The sequence below is a fragment of the Salarias fasciatus genome, chromosome 2, assembly GCF_902148845.1.
Source record: "Salarias fasciatus chromosome 2, fSalaFa1.1, whole genome shotgun sequence".
NCBI classification, from domain to species: Eukaryota; Metazoa; Chordata; class Actinopteri; order Blenniiformes; family Blenniidae; genus Salarias; species Salarias fasciatus.
In genome coordinates this window covers 28,290,404-28,307,337 of record NC_043746.1, presented here as the reverse complement: position 1 = coordinate 28,307,337, position 16,934 = coordinate 28,290,404, and positions in this window count along the sequence as shown.

Genomic DNA, 16,934 nt, shown 5'->3' with positions numbered 1-16,934 from the left:
CCGGCTCAGTCCTTTCATCTTCCCTCATCAGACGCTGACATGCTGTAGCCCCTGTTGTTGTGTGACTGAGCTCTTTCCACAAGGCAAGAACAATTCCACACATTACCGAGGCTGGGACTGGCTCTTGTAGCTCAGTTATTCAGTGTCATCTCCCCTGCATCTAATCTCTTTGTCACCCTGATTGGAGAAGCCCGCAGATCTCTTCCTAACCTAATTAACTACTTTGTTATCAATCCGCAGGCTTCTTCTAAATGCATTTTATCATCCAGATGAGCAAAGTTTGGTCAGTTTAATTCGGTGGTTCACACTAATCAGCATAAAAAATGACTGTGCGATGTTCCATTTAGCAGCTATAAAGGCGCCGTTACATCACAGCTGAATTAATTCACACAAAATAACTACATTCACCGCAAAACACAGCAGTTGGATGTTTTGGAGGGGGTGATCGGTGCAAACAGCACATCTCGTAATGTGTGGGAAACACTGTTCGAGCAGATCCTCCCTTTCCTCCAGCTGTAATTGTCATGTTGCTGCATATTTTGCAGAGTATAATTGAGGCTACCTGTCAGTTCTGATACTCGTGTGTGACACGCGGAACAAATCATTCCGCAGTTTTTGGTTTGAGATTCGAACGTCTAAATCACAGGACATCTGAACACACGGATTTACAGCAGCATGTGACTGAGGAAGAACAACTACTTTTCTAAACGTCCCTTCAAGCAAAGGTCGGATCACGATGAGTTCCAGTTCACAGGAGGGGACGAGGCTTCGGCCTCCAGGAGCTTTACAGATTACATTTGCATGTCAAAACAAAACAACAACAAAAACAGTTTCCAGAATGTTGTGCAGGAATCCAGTTGCTTATATTTCAACGGCCCCTTGCTTTGGGATGTTGGTGGGGGTGGGGTTTTAGAGAATTGCAGTTGAGGCTTCATTTACACAAAATGTTAAGAGAGAGAACAGAAAACTGTGCTTTGGAGGTTTGTTTATATGACAATGGTATTTGGAGTCACTGAAAATGAAAGTTTTTGAAAGTGCTGTTTTGAGACGCTGCTACTGTGCACCGCAGCTGTAGTGAGTAGCTCATTTTCAATATGCTTCTGTGTATTTATGATTTTTTTTAAAAGAAAACACATTAACTTGAAATGTTGTAGTGTAAGTTGAGCCTCAGACTGCTGGGTCAGACAAATGACAATAAATGCAATTTCGCAGTTACTCCTTTGTTTTGATGCAAATATATTTTTTTAATGTTTTTTTTTTTCTTTTTAATAAAAATCAATTGAAACAACTGAAATTTCTTTGATGGCCAGATTTCATGGCAGATTCTTACTACATTTAGTTGTTTCTCTCTCTTGACATGATACAAAACATTTTTTGGTGCATGTCCACAAGTTGTTTAGTGTCATTTATTATCTTATTGACTCCTTGGTTTAAAGGTGCCATAGGCAGGATTTTGCTAGTCAATGCTAATTTTTCTGTGTTTTCTTTGGATTAAATGTTAGAGTATCCATTGATAATACTTTAGGAGTGTAGCATAATTGCACTACCATGAGGGCGCAGCGTTTCCATCTGTCTCTGTTCTGAGCTGAAAAGGATTCTCGACCGCTCCCGGTATGTTTGACCAATCAGAAGAGCCCCTGAGGCTCTATCCTGATTGGTCGAGGGGCGGCGCTTCAAAGCTCTGCTTCTCGTGAATGCGCATGAGGAAGTCCAGGCCCGCATATTTACTTGCCTCGTCGGACATAACGTCATCAAAACTCCACGGAGGACACTGTCTGTTTCTACTGTAATTCTTAGTAAAAAAGGCTCTGACCCCAGGCCCGCCGTGAAAAGGTCACAGGTGAATCAACCCGCCGGCGCAGGCGGCGCACCCTGAGGTGGGCACGACTCCGGGTTTCAAATCACCATCTTGGATGGATCAAATCGCCATCTTGGATGGGTCAAATCGCCATCTTGGATGGATCAAATCGCCATCTTGGATGGGTCAAATCGCCATCTTGGATGGATCAAATCGCCATCTTGGATGGGTCAAATCGCCATCTTGGATGGATCAAATCGCCATCTTGGATGGGTCAAATCGCCATCTTGGATGGATCAAATCGCCATCTTGCGAAGGTAATCCTGCCTACGGCACCTTTAAGGTCTCATTTACATGATACATTTGTGAGTGACAATGCATCATTTCGGCATTTTCGTTCCTGCCCTGCCGCAGGTGGGTGATGTTGGTTGTTTTTTTAATGACACCTGCAGAGAATACAGTAGCAGCATTTTTTTTTTTTTTTTTAAAAAAGGGATTTTCCCACATTTTCATGGAGATAGAGTCACACTGTTTCCAAAACGTTGCATTTTCAGCACCGTTGTCATGACAACAAACAAACAAAAAAAGTTTGGGGTTTTTTCACTTGAAAAGGCTGTAAATACAAGCTAATGGTCTGCAGAAGACAGATTGATGGGTGAATGCAGGTAAAAAGTGAAACACTGGCTGAAATGTGTTGGAACATGTTCCAAAAAAAATATTTCATCAGCCCGGACAGGGAAGATCTGGTTTTTAAAAATCTGCTCGAATTTAATTATAGGAGCGTTTGACACCGCACACAGTCGGAGAGCTAATGAGCAAGCAGCTCTCAGAGGTTTGACCCACGTTCCATCAAACTGCCGTGACTGGGGACTGATTCTGTTCAACGGAATGGAAGTAAAATTAAAGTGGAAAAGGAAAATCTTTTTGTTTTGGTTCCGTTTATACCTGAGTTTTCTCAGAAGTTTCCTGCTGGATTACCTGCTGTGATCCCATCAAGCTCTTCACTCCCTTTTAAGTCTGTGTGTACATTCATTGAAGACTTTACATTATTTGACACATATGGTTGACAAAGGAAGAAGTAGTTTTTGTTTATTTGGGGTTTTTTTTTCTGTGTGCCTTGAATTTATAAACAAGGCTACAAAGTACATTTAAATCCTGGGGACTATGTGGACTCAAACAGTGTCAGAGTATTTTTGATGTGGTCTACAAGAAGTTTGTTATTTTTGTTTAGACGGAGACTATCTTTGGATTTACAGTTCATGAGAACAGTCAGAAACATTTTTCTGTAGCAGATGAAGGTGACGCTGGGCTGCGTTCCAGTTAAAAGCGTTTGAGCTATACAACAGCACTGAATTCAGAATGGAAAAATAAAGTGAGTCAACATCAATAAAAATACCAAAAAAACATACCAATGGAATCATTACTGATGGTACATGATACTGTAATTTAGTCTGCATGCATCAGTGTATTCATCCAGTCTCACCAACGTCCAGCACTCAACTGTTTCACAGTTTTTATTTTTTCACCAACAATATAAGTCTGCAGTATATTTACAAGGTGTCAGCAAACAATGTGAGGCGTAAACACCTCAAGCCAGAAATACAAATTTCCTGTCATGTTTCTGTCCTCCAGTGGAGTTTTTTTTTTTTTTTCTTTTTCCTTTTCGAAGCACGGTGCACTATTTGTCTTTGTTTCCCTGTTAGTTTCGGGCAGGTAGGAGACAGTTTAGAGAAACTTCTTCACTGAAAACAGAGTTGTCTGCTGAGGTTAGAAGCGAGTCAGAAAGCTGACAGGCGCTGGAAACGTGTGTAGACCTGACAAAAACCTGCAAAGACTTTTAATATCCTGGTACGGATTTGTCACAATGAGCGACTGCTTTCACATAGACACAAAATAAATCCTCCATCCAGTCGAAGCACCTCGTGCAACTCCAGCACCACAGTTGTAATTTTCCTGTCTGCTTGAAAACTAACAGCACGTTAGTCGATACGGGTGCAGTAAATTCAGCGCTGGCACGTCTGACTCCGCCGCCGACTTGGATTTCCCGGTGTTTTATTTGTGTTGCATTCAAACGGAATCAAAGGTCGCTTGAAACAAACGTATCAAAACAGCAAAATCACTCTCAATGTAATTACAGTGTGTGTCCAATTGAATTGGCATTTCCAATAGACCAATAACACTTTGTAAATCCTCCGTTGCAGTCCAAGCCAATATCTGAAGCAGAGGAAACTCTCAGTGCTGAATATAGATTACAGTTGAAGGGGAAAGGCTTAGATATGAAACAGTGAAACGTAGTCCATGCAGATTACAATGGAAAAGCTTCTTAGAGCCACTGACCTTCCAGGCACACCACAGGGCTCTGTACTGAGTCCCCTTCTCTTCCTCTTCCTCCTCCTCACCTGTGATTCTATAGCCATCACCTCATCTGTAAGACTTAAAATATTCCAATGATGATTTTTTTTTTGACATCAACAAAGAGATTATTAAAAACTAATCTGTAATTCTTTTCATGAATCCTTGCACACAGCAGATGCAAACGCACATAAATCACTGAATAATAACAGAAATAGCATATTAAAGCTGTTTTTGTACCAGTCTAAGCATCCTTCTGCCTAATTAGGAGAAAGTAAGAATCTTGTCAAACATACTAAGTCTGCACTTGATGCTTTTTTAATTGGTCTAATCCCGTTTTAAATGCAAAAGATGTGCAGTCTGACTATATCTTCAAGTATATGAACTAAATGTGTAGAAATTAATTTTCATGATCCTGTTGGGATGAAAAGGGTTTTAGGTTTTCATCAACAGCATCGAGAAAGTCATCAGTGCAGAAAACAGCAAAGATATTGACTATGATGCATTGTTATAATGCATACAAGGCTGTATGTTTTTTATGCACGTTTCCTGCAATCATCAGAAAAATGTTGACAGAGTTCAGACGATACTTGTAATCACATATTTGCTAGCTGGAGCGCTTCGGACACGTGAATGATTTGTATGTAATGAACGTTTCTGAGGGCTGACGTGTATTATCCTGGCGAACGTGTGGAGGAGGAAATGACTGTGACTCAGCCCTGAGACGTTTCATAGCATGACAGAGTTATATTAGTTTTCATCATCGCATGTCTGTAACACAATTGCATGTGTGCCGTGCTCTGCAGCGAGGCGCCGGCACATCTGCAGCGTCTGATGAAAGCTAATAAGAAAGTGGTCAGCCTTGGAGCCTGCAGCCATGTGTGACAGAGCTCCCTCCTCCACCCGTCGCTTTGTGTTGCATATTTCATCCTCACTCACCTTTTAGTCATTATGGAGACTCCAAAATGTCACTGATTTCTATCATCCCAAATCCCCCAAAGCCCTCGTATGGACATTACTGAGGACGGGAGAAAAAATCACCTCGTACCTTAAGAGATAGAGCATTTCACAAAACACACCCGTGGGTGCACTTCACACCATTTATGATCTATGTCACAATTAGAAATCAAAGGTCTCCCGCTGAGAGAAATGTCAGTTGGCTTTCAGATTTATTTCTATTTTTGCTGTCTCTGGTGTGGGAAGAGGTGCAGGCGGGAGGGTAAATGGTGGTGATTCCGGCTTCGTGCCTTTCTTGACCTCTGGGCTGCGTCACTGTCGGGGGTACAATAGCACATGTTGCTCATGTTTCAGTTATATTCACTGACCAGACACAACTTCTGTATTTATAGAGAATTAAAACTGTATTTTTGAGGATTTAAGTTGTGTTTTTTGGTTCATTCAAAAAGAAACTGCTGCAGTACTTTGGCCTATATGAATAATCTGTGTGTTTAAATGAAATAATACAAAACAGTCTGCATTTTCTATGCTTTTCTAAACCAATCAGTTACTCCAGAAAACCTCTGCAATTTCAGTGAAAACTTCTGGTGAAAAATCCAGTGAAATGTCCCTGAAACTCCTCCTGCATGTTTCTCCAAACTCCCTCTAACAGCGTGGCTTTGAGGCTCGTTCTAAAACAACCAGGTAGCTAGCTTTCATGGCAGCATCAGTGATTTCTCAGCTCTTATCTCAGTGTTGTGTTGTGTCTGCTACTCTGATGGAATTTGTGAAAAAAAGAAAAAAAAAGAAAATCAATGCTTTCTTATGAAATCCTGACCATATTTTGACAGCCCTGTTCTTGATGGTTTTTCCAACACGGATAATATTTCCCTTTGCAAATGAATATTAAAAAAGTCATTAACATTGCTATAGTTTTGTTCTAAAAAAAAAAAAAGAAAGAAAAGAAACATGGCTGTACCAATGTAAGCTAATGGCAAAGCAGAGTTTTGAAGTGAATGTGAGAAGTCGTGCTGTAGAAAGTGAGATACAGTATGTGACTTTGTGTTCCAGTGCCGCCAGAAGAAATCCCCCTGGGGGATTAACCTCGGGGAGTAGTACAACCCAGAAAGATGCAGCAACACTTTCCCATTATATGTGATAACGACGTCTGGAGAAAAGCCTGAAGGAGACTGCTTATGACGCCGGCGTGTTCGTCGGCGTTTTTCTCCACGAGTTTCCTCCAGTTTTCAGTCCGATCGTGTTGCTCTGGTTGTTCCAGGTGACGTTCTGATCGGGGTTCTTGTGCTCGACGTTGCTGCTCCTGTCTGAAAGTTTAAAGAACTGAATGTTTTCATGCTAGGTTGAATCAGAAATATTGTTTTTCAGTATCCAGGTCATGTTGATGTGTAGCTGCATTTGGAGATATTAGCGTTCATGTTAGAGCTTCTACTTGAGTTTAACTATGTGTGTTTAATCATGCCAGGTCGTGTATCTGGTATCCTGTTTGTTCCTGTTTACATGAGCGAACGTTTGTGATCAGGAGCCTTTCAAGGCATTTATTTCTTAGTGAATAACATCTTCAGGCTGCTCCTCTTTGGCTTTGCCAAACATTGACAATAGAAATCATTCCATTTACCAGTTCTCACTTCATCTACAAGTAACATTGACTCTTAACCTCCACACACTATGTCACATGAAGTGCCTGCATTGGTTGTTATTGGTTTTTCACAGCATCCACTGATTGTAGGGCATGTTGAAGGTATTTTCTCATTAATAAACAGGACAGCTGTGAGTGTTTTCTTTTCCCTGCCTAATCAAACTGCATTTTCTAAAGGGCGATCCTGGAAACGATGCTCCTTTTGAGAAATGCACCTAATGTTTGTAGGATTTCTGCCTGAGAGACAATATGTTGTGAAACAAGATAAAGACATCTGCTGTGTATGCATGAGCCTTATCAGGCTTGTTTTGTTTTTGGAGGTGATTTCTTTTTCTTTTTCTTTTTTTTTTCGAAGCTTCACAGTTTTAATGTTTGGGAATTTGTCATGATCATAACACAGATTTAACTTTCTTCTTCTTAAAGTTGCTGTTTGGCCTCAAAGTCGTGTGTGTTCAGTGTTTGACAGCCTGTTTTGCAGCTGTTACATATGGAGGTGTTCATGCGTGATGTTTTCCCAGCCTGTGAGCTCATGCATACGCTGTAAACTTTACATGTGGGAGGTAGAATCTTATTTTATATAATACCCGACATGAAAATCAAAGAGCTGTCGAATTTATGTTCTTTTTTTATCTGTACTGTTCTGGGATAATGCTGGAGTAGAGAAGAGTCATAAAATGACTGAAAACAGTTGTCGCTCACGTTCTTTAGTAGAAGTAGAAGTAAATGTTTGGTGCTAATCCTCACTTGTGCACAATGCTTCATCAATTAAGGAGTTTGGACTAGGGAACAGGTAACGTATTCATAATTTAACTGATGCAATTACAGGGGAAAAAAAATCTGTGATAAATGCTGTATATCAGAGCGAAGAACCAATAAAAAAGAGGTTTGTCTTGACGGATGATGTGGAACGGAGCGATCTTTGAGCCAGCGCCAGCAGAGCCCTGCCCGGGGCGGTGAGGCTCAACAATGGCTCACAGATGGTTAAAAGGTCCAAAATGTAGCCGGGGGCAAGGCCTCGACCAGCACTCAGAGATATCAATCAAATTTTCAAATCAATCACGGGACTGACAGCCAACCAATGTAAGGATGCCAGAGTGAGAGTAATGCGCCGCTGTCTCTCAGCTGATTAAAAGTGCCGCCGCGGCGCTGCGGCTTGGTAAATAAAGTGTCACAGTAATGCCAGCAGAAAATATGAAAACACCTCGCTGTTCTCTGTTCGTCTCGGACGTGACGAATCTAATTTTGGCAACATTTAAAAGTGGAGTGATTGAATCACGGCAGCTTTAATCTGGATCTTGGTTGTTTTTTTTTGGTTGCAGTGTTTCAGGCTCCGTCTTCATGCTAGTTGCCATGAAACTGACACTCCTTAAAACTGGGAGATATCCAGCCTGTCTCCGGCTGCCACAGTTACGATATGTCCCCTGAAAGATTTGTATCATCTTGATGTTTCACTGAGTTCTTATGGAGTTGCAGGGCTGAGAACATTTTCAGAGTCGTCCAAGGTTTTATAGCATGAATGCCTTGCTCAAGGGTATTATAGGAATTCACCGAATCCTGGGTCAATGGGTGTATCTACCAGGAGGGGAGAAGAAAAGAACGAGGCCACTTTGTTGCTTTATGATCAAAACCTTGCGTATTCATCGTTGAAAAACTTCATTCTGCTGATGGTATTTTCACCCGGCGTGATTTGCTCCTGCACACTGAAATTTCCAAGGCTCTCTCTGATTCAGCCTCCGAGCTCACAATGAAGCTTTATGAAACTGGCCGACTTCACACACAACCAGGAGATAAGCTCGAGCATATCAGCATTAGTCACTACATGATTTGTTAAATAAATCCAGAGCTGATTGAATGCAGTTTGACTCGATGTGTGTGTTGAACAGCTTTACATGGCGCCACCGTCCAGAATATCAACGAACTGAGGTACAGCAGAACCTTAAAAAGTTATTTGGAAATTAAATAACTGAAAGAGCCATTGCTTTTAAACTGTATTTCTTTGCCCACAGTACTTATCTGCCTTTATGTTTGACTTTATCCAGCAGATCAGGGAACCAGACGAAAATGAAAGCCACACACTTCGGAGGGGTGTATCAGGTTTCTGCGAGTCTGATAAATTATAGTGAATAAAAAGAAACACATTAACTATAAACTAAAATTATATAATTTCTTGGGAAAAGTAGCAAACTTGTCATCCTCTTGTTAAATGTTTGATTACCTGTATTGTAACAAGTCCTTTTTCTGAAGCTTGTTCGTTGGTGATTTGCCGCTGATTCAGTGATTCAGGTTCAGAGCACCTTCTGTATTTCTCTGCTCTGCACATAAAAACTGCTAGCATTAGCTTTAATTTGATCATTTTGCAAGGTTGGATACCATTTACAAGACTAGAATTTGCCACTCCGAGAGCACAGACCTCCGCCACAGGTGAAATCAGTCACCAACAACCATAAGAACACCATATATAAATATAACTAAACAGATGTAAACAAAGCCTGTCATCAATTTAAGACGTAGTACTGAGGCCCTCTGCTGGATAGATACAGTACTACACTGGTCAAATGAAAGTCGTCACCCTAACGTAACTCAGCAATAAAAAAACAACACAATGACGGACTTGCAGAGATGCATAACAAAGGAAACGAACAGTCCAACATAGGGTGAAATCACTTACAGACGAAGCTCTGATCAAGTTCTGAAGAGAAGCCAACTTGTGGCGATTTTCTCGTGCTGCTGCACGACTGTTCCGTCCGTGAAACAGGTCCGACTAGGAACGAAAACTAAAGTTCCGCTGGGCGGTACACCCTAAACGGTCAATGATAAAGAATCCTTTAAAAAATTCCTGGATCCAGACAGTGATCCGGATCATCACCAAAATTTAATGGATTCTAAGTTAGCCCAAGACCCACCTCTCCACCAAGTTTCATTGCAATCCGTCCATAACTTTTTCGTAATGTTGCTAACAGACCAACAAACCAACCAACAAACCAACAGACGGACGTGATTACATAACCTCCTGGCAGAGGTAACAAGTAAAACTTTCTCTATGTTGTCGAGTGTCCATTTAGAAGGCAAAGGAAAACATTTTGAAAACGGGTCATATGGTAGAACTTTTTGAAAACTCTTCAACTGTGTCTCTATGGAAATGGGAAAACTCAATGTTTCTGAAACGCCGCTAAGTAAATATAGTAAATATTTGTTCTCACTGTTCATCTACTGAGCATGTGCAGAACAATGTTTTCCTCCAGAGTCAGGACTCCCAGTCCAGATTCTCCACTTCTTGGTCCTGGTCCTAGTCCTGACTCTTGGTCCTGGTCCTTATTCCATAAAAACAATCTATCTCTGCGTGTTGGTGTTTCCTCTCGGCTGCTTGAACACTGTTTAAAAATGATTTTCCTTTAAGAATTTTTGCTCTTTATCTGAAAGAGGATCTTCCTCCTGTTAGCTTCAGCGGTGCTTATTGTGTGATTCGGTCCTTGCACCGACCCAAACAGTGCCGATAGCTGAGTTGTCATCAAGACAACCCCCAACCAATAACATACTTGTAATTTGAAGTTACCTGTAAATTAACTCAACGTGTAACACTGAACATCATCATATGTTTCTATGACACTTAACCCCCCATTTCTTATCTATACAGCATGAAATTAGTCTCAGTCCATCAATTCTAAAAGTTAAACACTGTTTACTAAATCTGTCTCCATTTAAATCAGAAAATGCTTCTTAAATAAAGTATATGAATGACGGATGTCTTAAGCCGGAGCAGTCGGGTGGAGGTGAGAGCCGCACACAGGCCATGCAGTCTGACTAATTTGTTGACAATAACACACATAAAATAATGCCGGCCTTGTCCTTTAAGTGGCCATAATTCATGACACTCGATAAGATTGAGAAGCCTTAACTTTGAAATAACTTTGGGGATACATAAGTGTGAAACATCCATCCGGCTCGCTTATTCGGTCGAAGCTTTTATCCAATGTCAGTGTCAAGTGTCATTTAGGAAAGTTTTGCTCTTTGATAACCAGAGTCTGTTTAGGCTTTCCAGACCTTGATGTTTTCAGATTTGGTTTTGACATAGAGCATAAAGTGACACATAGTTATGAAATGACTCTGCTAAATTACAAGCTTGCTCCAACACGTTAGCATTTGACTTCCTGAGACCCTGATTAAAGTGTTTCAGGTGAAAACGCATCATTTTGTGCTTACAAGGCAACATTGTGATAACAACGTCCATTTCTATAGAAACGTCAGAAACGCTGAAACTGAGGTTTGTCTCCCTCGCCTCACTTTTCCAATTATCCTATGAAACAATCACTTTCCAGCTCCTTCCCTCCTGAGTGTATTTAGTCCTGTCTCTCTGATGTGTCCTTTCTGTTCGGAGGTCCCCCTCCCGTGTTTGACCTGTATCACCTGCTTCTCTGGATTATTGGACTGTTTTTTTTATGCTTAAGTAAACCTCGATCTGTGACACTGAGGAACATGCTGCAGATTTGGTGGCTCAGAAGAACCTGTCACAAGGAGATTTGGAAACAAATGCGATAGGAGGTGTTGGAGGAGGGACCCTGTTTTTTTAAGGGAGGGTTGTCAGGTGGACGCCTGAAGGAAGCCTCGCAGCCACATAAGACACCTTCAGAGAGAGAGACATCGGCCTGAAGTCTGTAACTGCGAAGAGGAATGGGTACCCTTCACATTTGAGCCGATACGGTACCTTGTCCTGGTACTTGAGAATCAGTACCGCTACTCAATATTACCAGTTTTCGGTACTTTTGTGTGTTTATGTGATAATAAATGTTAATTTGTTGTTACCTGCAGATGATGATTCGCTCATGGATGCTAGCCTGCTAACAGACGCTAGTGTGCTAACAGTGTTCCTACGAGCATAATCTGCATTACATTTTGAAAAGTGGAGCTGTACTTTCGAGCACTTTCTACTCATACTTCCTTTGTTGACATGCTAGTTACTGACGTCATTATGCTTTTGTGCTTGCAATGCTGCCTTCAGGTCTGGCATGAAAAATTCCCTACTCTTCCACTCCCTCACAGTCATAACGATATGTTCAAGTACCGAAACATGGTACATGGTAGTACCGACGGAATTCGGTCTGTCCCTATAAAAGTACCGGTTCATTACCCATCCCTCGTGCCCACAGCTACTCATTCGTATTATAACATATAGCAGTTTTATTGCCACACATGGTCGCCTCATTTTGGTCTTTTATTCGATGATAGTGGCAGCCTGTGTTTTTTTTTTTTTTTTTTTTTTCATGAGAGCTTTGCTTTGTATTTAAAATAAAATCCAAGTAGATCCTGCTCTCTTTGTCATGTTATGTGCTGCAGTGGACTGAAATAACCTCCCTGCCGATGCTGCCTGTGAAATTGAGGTTTAATGAGCGAAGTGTTCCCAACACCTTAGGCCGTTCAGTAGACGTGTCCTCGGTCACGTCAGAGCGACACGGAGATGAGTGAGAACTGACACTCGTTAACTGTTTAGAAGTCACAATGTATCCTCTCTTTCCCAAAACAAGTCAGAGCCTAAAAGTCCAAGAGCCAAAACCAAAAAAAAAAGACTGAACGCATGGTGTTTTCCATATCTCTGAAACACTCCGTTAAAAAAAAGTATTCCTCGAGTTTTAAAGAAGCTGTTAAAAGAATTGTTCTTTAAGATAAAAAAAAAGAGTGGGAAAAAAAAGCCTTAGGATTTGGCACTCACTAGAGAGCCATCAAGATAGAGCCTTCCTCTCCTTCTCTTTGAAAGTGCTGTATCTGTTTCACAAGGTAACAATTAAATTGCAGCTGTCAGCAGAGGAGATATTAAACTCGTTCCCGGTTCTGTCTGCCGCTCTGCTGACGGTGACCTTGGTGGGGAGACGGAGGCTGGCCGCTGAAGCCTCACGCTGGCTCCCAGGGTTTGTGCGCTCCGTCTCGTGGAGAGCCGGCCATCTGGGATAGGGATATTCATCACGCTGCAACGATACACAGAAGCCACTGCCACAGGCACTATACCATCACCGCCACCATCATCATCATCATCATCATCAACACTCTTCGCATGTTCCCGGGCCCTGTGAAAATCCACCGGTCCCACTATCTCACTGTCCTCTCCCAAGGTGACTTTGACTTCATGAAAACATCATCTGCATCGCTTTGAATTGAATTTAATTGTGACCATTGATTAAGTCCGTATGTTTACTGGAACTGTTGTAATATGATGCATACAATGAAAACAGCTTTGATTTTCTGAGAGGTGAAGCTCCAAACCACCAAGAAAATGGGCCAGATTAAAAACAAACGAACAAAAAAAAAAAAAACAAGAAACAGCATCACTCTGAGTAGAGGACACAACATAACAACAATATCGGCAATGCTGTTAAGCTAAGCTAACCTCAAACTAGCCTCGAAGCCTTGCTGTCGGGGGGAGGTTTCTAAAAACACCCAAAATGCAACGGCTGTGGGAGAAGATTTTAGGATGTTTCACGGTGTGGTTTCATTAACATGAAAACAAATCAACACTTTAATCATGTGGACTCCACAACAAAGACAAATGTTTGAATTGAAAAGAAAACCATTTGTCTTGCATTAATTAGATATAATTGTGAACAGCTGGACGTTAGGTATTTTAAATAATGAATATCTTTACCCATAAGCAATAGATAATATAGCGACAGTTGACAAATAAAAGCTTTTAAAACAGAAGCTATTGTCAGACTAAAGCAACCATTCTGTAAAATGTGTTATGGTCTTACATTTCATTTTGTTTGAGTTTCATCATTACATTAATTACCTCAGTGTTTCACATCTTTAAAGCTTGTGTCTCAATGATATCCTTTTCTTTTATCTCATTTCCATTCATTTCAACTCGATCCATCACTCCCTCCCACGTCTGCTTAAAACATTCCTCCTCCTGCTTTCATCAAAATGGCAGCCGGCTTGTAAACCGGAGCAAATCTTCAAGCCTTAAGTATGATAAATCTGTGTTTTCTGCCACAACGAGTGTTAGTGGGACCCGGTTATTGACGGGTGGGGACTTGGGTGACAGTTGGTAACACATCCATGGTCTGGAAACACTCAAACAACGTGGCGCCATCCAGAGAGCGAGGCGGACTTCTGCTCTTCCTCCTCGTCTCTGACCCAGCTGCACTGACCTTCTTTGTATGCAGTATGGTGATTGTTGGATCTTGTACATCTCTGCTGGAGTTCTGTTAAGGGAATTGTGTGTGTGTGTGTGTGTGTGTGTGTGTGTGTGTGCGCGTGTGTGTGTGTGTGTGTGTGCTGCCTGCAATGTTAACTTTGTTTTCTCCTTCGATGTTAGTTTGATCAGTAGCCGCACTTTGATTTTTTGGCTTGTTAGGCTGTATTTACAACACCTTTTGGATTTGTTTTTGTGTGAAATGTCCGTGGCCTCTCACTGTGAAGTTGAATTATTTTCCTCCTAATGCAGAGTTGTTATATATTGACCGGCATCACCATTGATCTCAAACGCTGATGTGGACAAAGGGAAGTCAGAACTGAGAAAGCAAATTAAATTAATGATTTACACATGAAACAAGACATAATAGGACTGAGTTACAAGTGGCTGGTTAATGCATTGATTGATTAGAGCCTGTGTTGGTGTGTGATCAGCTTCATTACTCAGCCAGAGCATTTGTGGTCTGCCTCAGACCACTACCTCAAGTAAGGCTCCAATAACACTGCACATAAATTAATTTTCATTTTCATTATTAATTTTCATCTCGAACATCCTCTGAGGTTGATTAAACCAAAGTTTAACTCTGAAATACAGTCCGGTGAAGTCAGGACGGCCGGTCCTCCTGGGCAGATCATGCGCTGTACGTATTGCCTGATCACGTTTTTTTGACATCGATGAAATTCTGCACACTTGCAAAACGTCCTGCATGTCAAGCGGCACCACACTGTTCCTGCGTCTCTCACGCTTATGAGAGTCGGTGAGGCGAGAAAGGACGCCATCGACCACAGACTTCACTGCTGCAATGATTGGCAGGAAACGTCTGAGCGGTTGGCGTCCAGAACAGACACGTGAGGACATGGTGGCAAAAACAGCAATGCAGAAAGGAAAAACTCCTAAACTGTGAAAACGTGTCCTAATTCAGAGATGTATAAAGATTAATAGAGTTTTATAAAAGTTGTTAATTATAACTCCTTGAACTTTGGCTTGACCTTGACTTTCTGTTTCTCGCCCAGCTGTTTCATCATGGTCCTTCATCGGATGGTTTTTGACCTGAGTTCTGCATTTCCTTGGTGTTCTAAGCTGGTTTTGATGTTTGAAACATGGTGCTAGTGTTCTATGATCCAAGACAGATGGTGATCCGGGGCCCCAGAAAACTCAGATTCTGACTTCGGACCTCATGAAGTGGGTTTTCACCCAGAGTTGTTATGGTGCTGCTGGTTTGGCGTGAGTCTCCCATTGGGTCCAGGGTTTCTGTTGCAGCAGCTTCAGTGAAAGTTTTTCTTGGTGTGGTTGTTGAGAGTCGTCCAGCGCGCATGTACAGATTTTAGTCTGTTCTCTCCCCTGTAACCTACCTGCCTGGACCTGCCTAGAGTTTAATCCCCTGGTGTTAGAGCTCACATGGTCATTCATGCACACAAACCGGTTTTGTTTTTCCATTTCAAAACCAACCAAGTTCACCCGCTAGATGGCAAACATGAAATTTGCATTGTTTTCGGTGTTTCTGCCATTTCTCTGGACACAGAAATTGTATTCAGAACATTACTGAATGAACATGAAAGTTTTTCTGGAACGACAATGCAAAAGTTTTGTGCTTTCACTTGAAATGTTGTCGTGTAAACGGTGCCTGATCAGAGTGAGACTGCAAACTCACCACTGGCGTGCTCCTCACTTAGACACAATTAAAACAGACTTCAAAGCGGCACTTTCTGGCTTCCTCAGCTGGTGTTCTGCTGCAGTACGGCGGGGGACGTTTAGCAGCTGTGATTCTGTGGAGCAAACATCTGGATTCAGAGGTAATAATACTGAACTGCCTCGATGTGCCGATTTCACTACACCAATGACTCCATTGTGTCTTCAGTTTCAACCGAGAGCTCTTCATTTTGATGAATTTTACAGGGTTGTAAGCCACTGTTTACTAAGACCCTGTGTTCAGCATGTTAGATTACATGCTTATGCAAACAGAATGGGCTTTTTATTTGGATACTGGTGAGCAATTAAGAATAACACCACGAGTATTAGGACTGTTAAGAGGAGGATTCCACGTGCACTGGGGCCTGTTTGCATGAGAACAATCTGTAGGCTTGAGTTAGCCATGAAGTGATGGATTGATCACTGAGCCGCCACAAGCACGATGTGTAATGTAATCGCAAAGAGAAGGAAGTTGATATACATATCAAAGCGCGACTGCAAAAAAACAAAAAAAAGAATAATTTTACTGAAAAAAGCACTACAAGAGATTATCTTAACAAAAATAAATAAATAAATAAAAATTAAAGATAGGAGAACAACAGAAAAGACTGACTCATCTCATGATGAAGTCCACACCTAAACGTTGCGGGGAGCCAGCTGTAGAAAAGCCTCTCAGCACAATAAGGCTGAGCAATTTCCTTCTCTTTCAAAAACATCCAAATCGAAATGAATAAGAAACAATGCTAACGTTTACAGATGCTGTACAGTTTTCTGTTAGCTTGAACTCCTCCCAGCATTTGACCTGCTGTGGTGGACATGCCCGATGCTCCACACTTCATCATATCCTCAGTGAGCACCGTTAATAGATCATAGGCTTCATTACATGAGCCTTTTAAAAGTTTAATGTTTCAGGTGGAAATGCAAAACTTTCAGTTGGAGAAATTTGTGTGGGTGAATAGATTGATGTGAGTGTCAGAAATGTGTACATATTGAATTCGCTGTTGTGAAATGAAATCTACGACAACAGGTGTTTTACGTCTGTATACACAGACCAAACACATTTCTTCCTTTTCTGAAAGAGGGTGCATGAAGTGGGGTTGATGTTTTCACAGGAGAAAATGACCATCCATGCATATTCCAATGACCCTGCTTGCTTTGCGAGGCTGTTCTGTCTGCTTGAATGCCCGCCTATGAAGGGTGTTTACTGGTGAATGACAATGGCTCCACCAGAATGGCAACCTGAATCACATGCATTATTAAAAAATGTCAGCTCTGCCCATGTGTGTTTTCATCTCCAAATCGTGTGACAGGCTGAGTGCCAA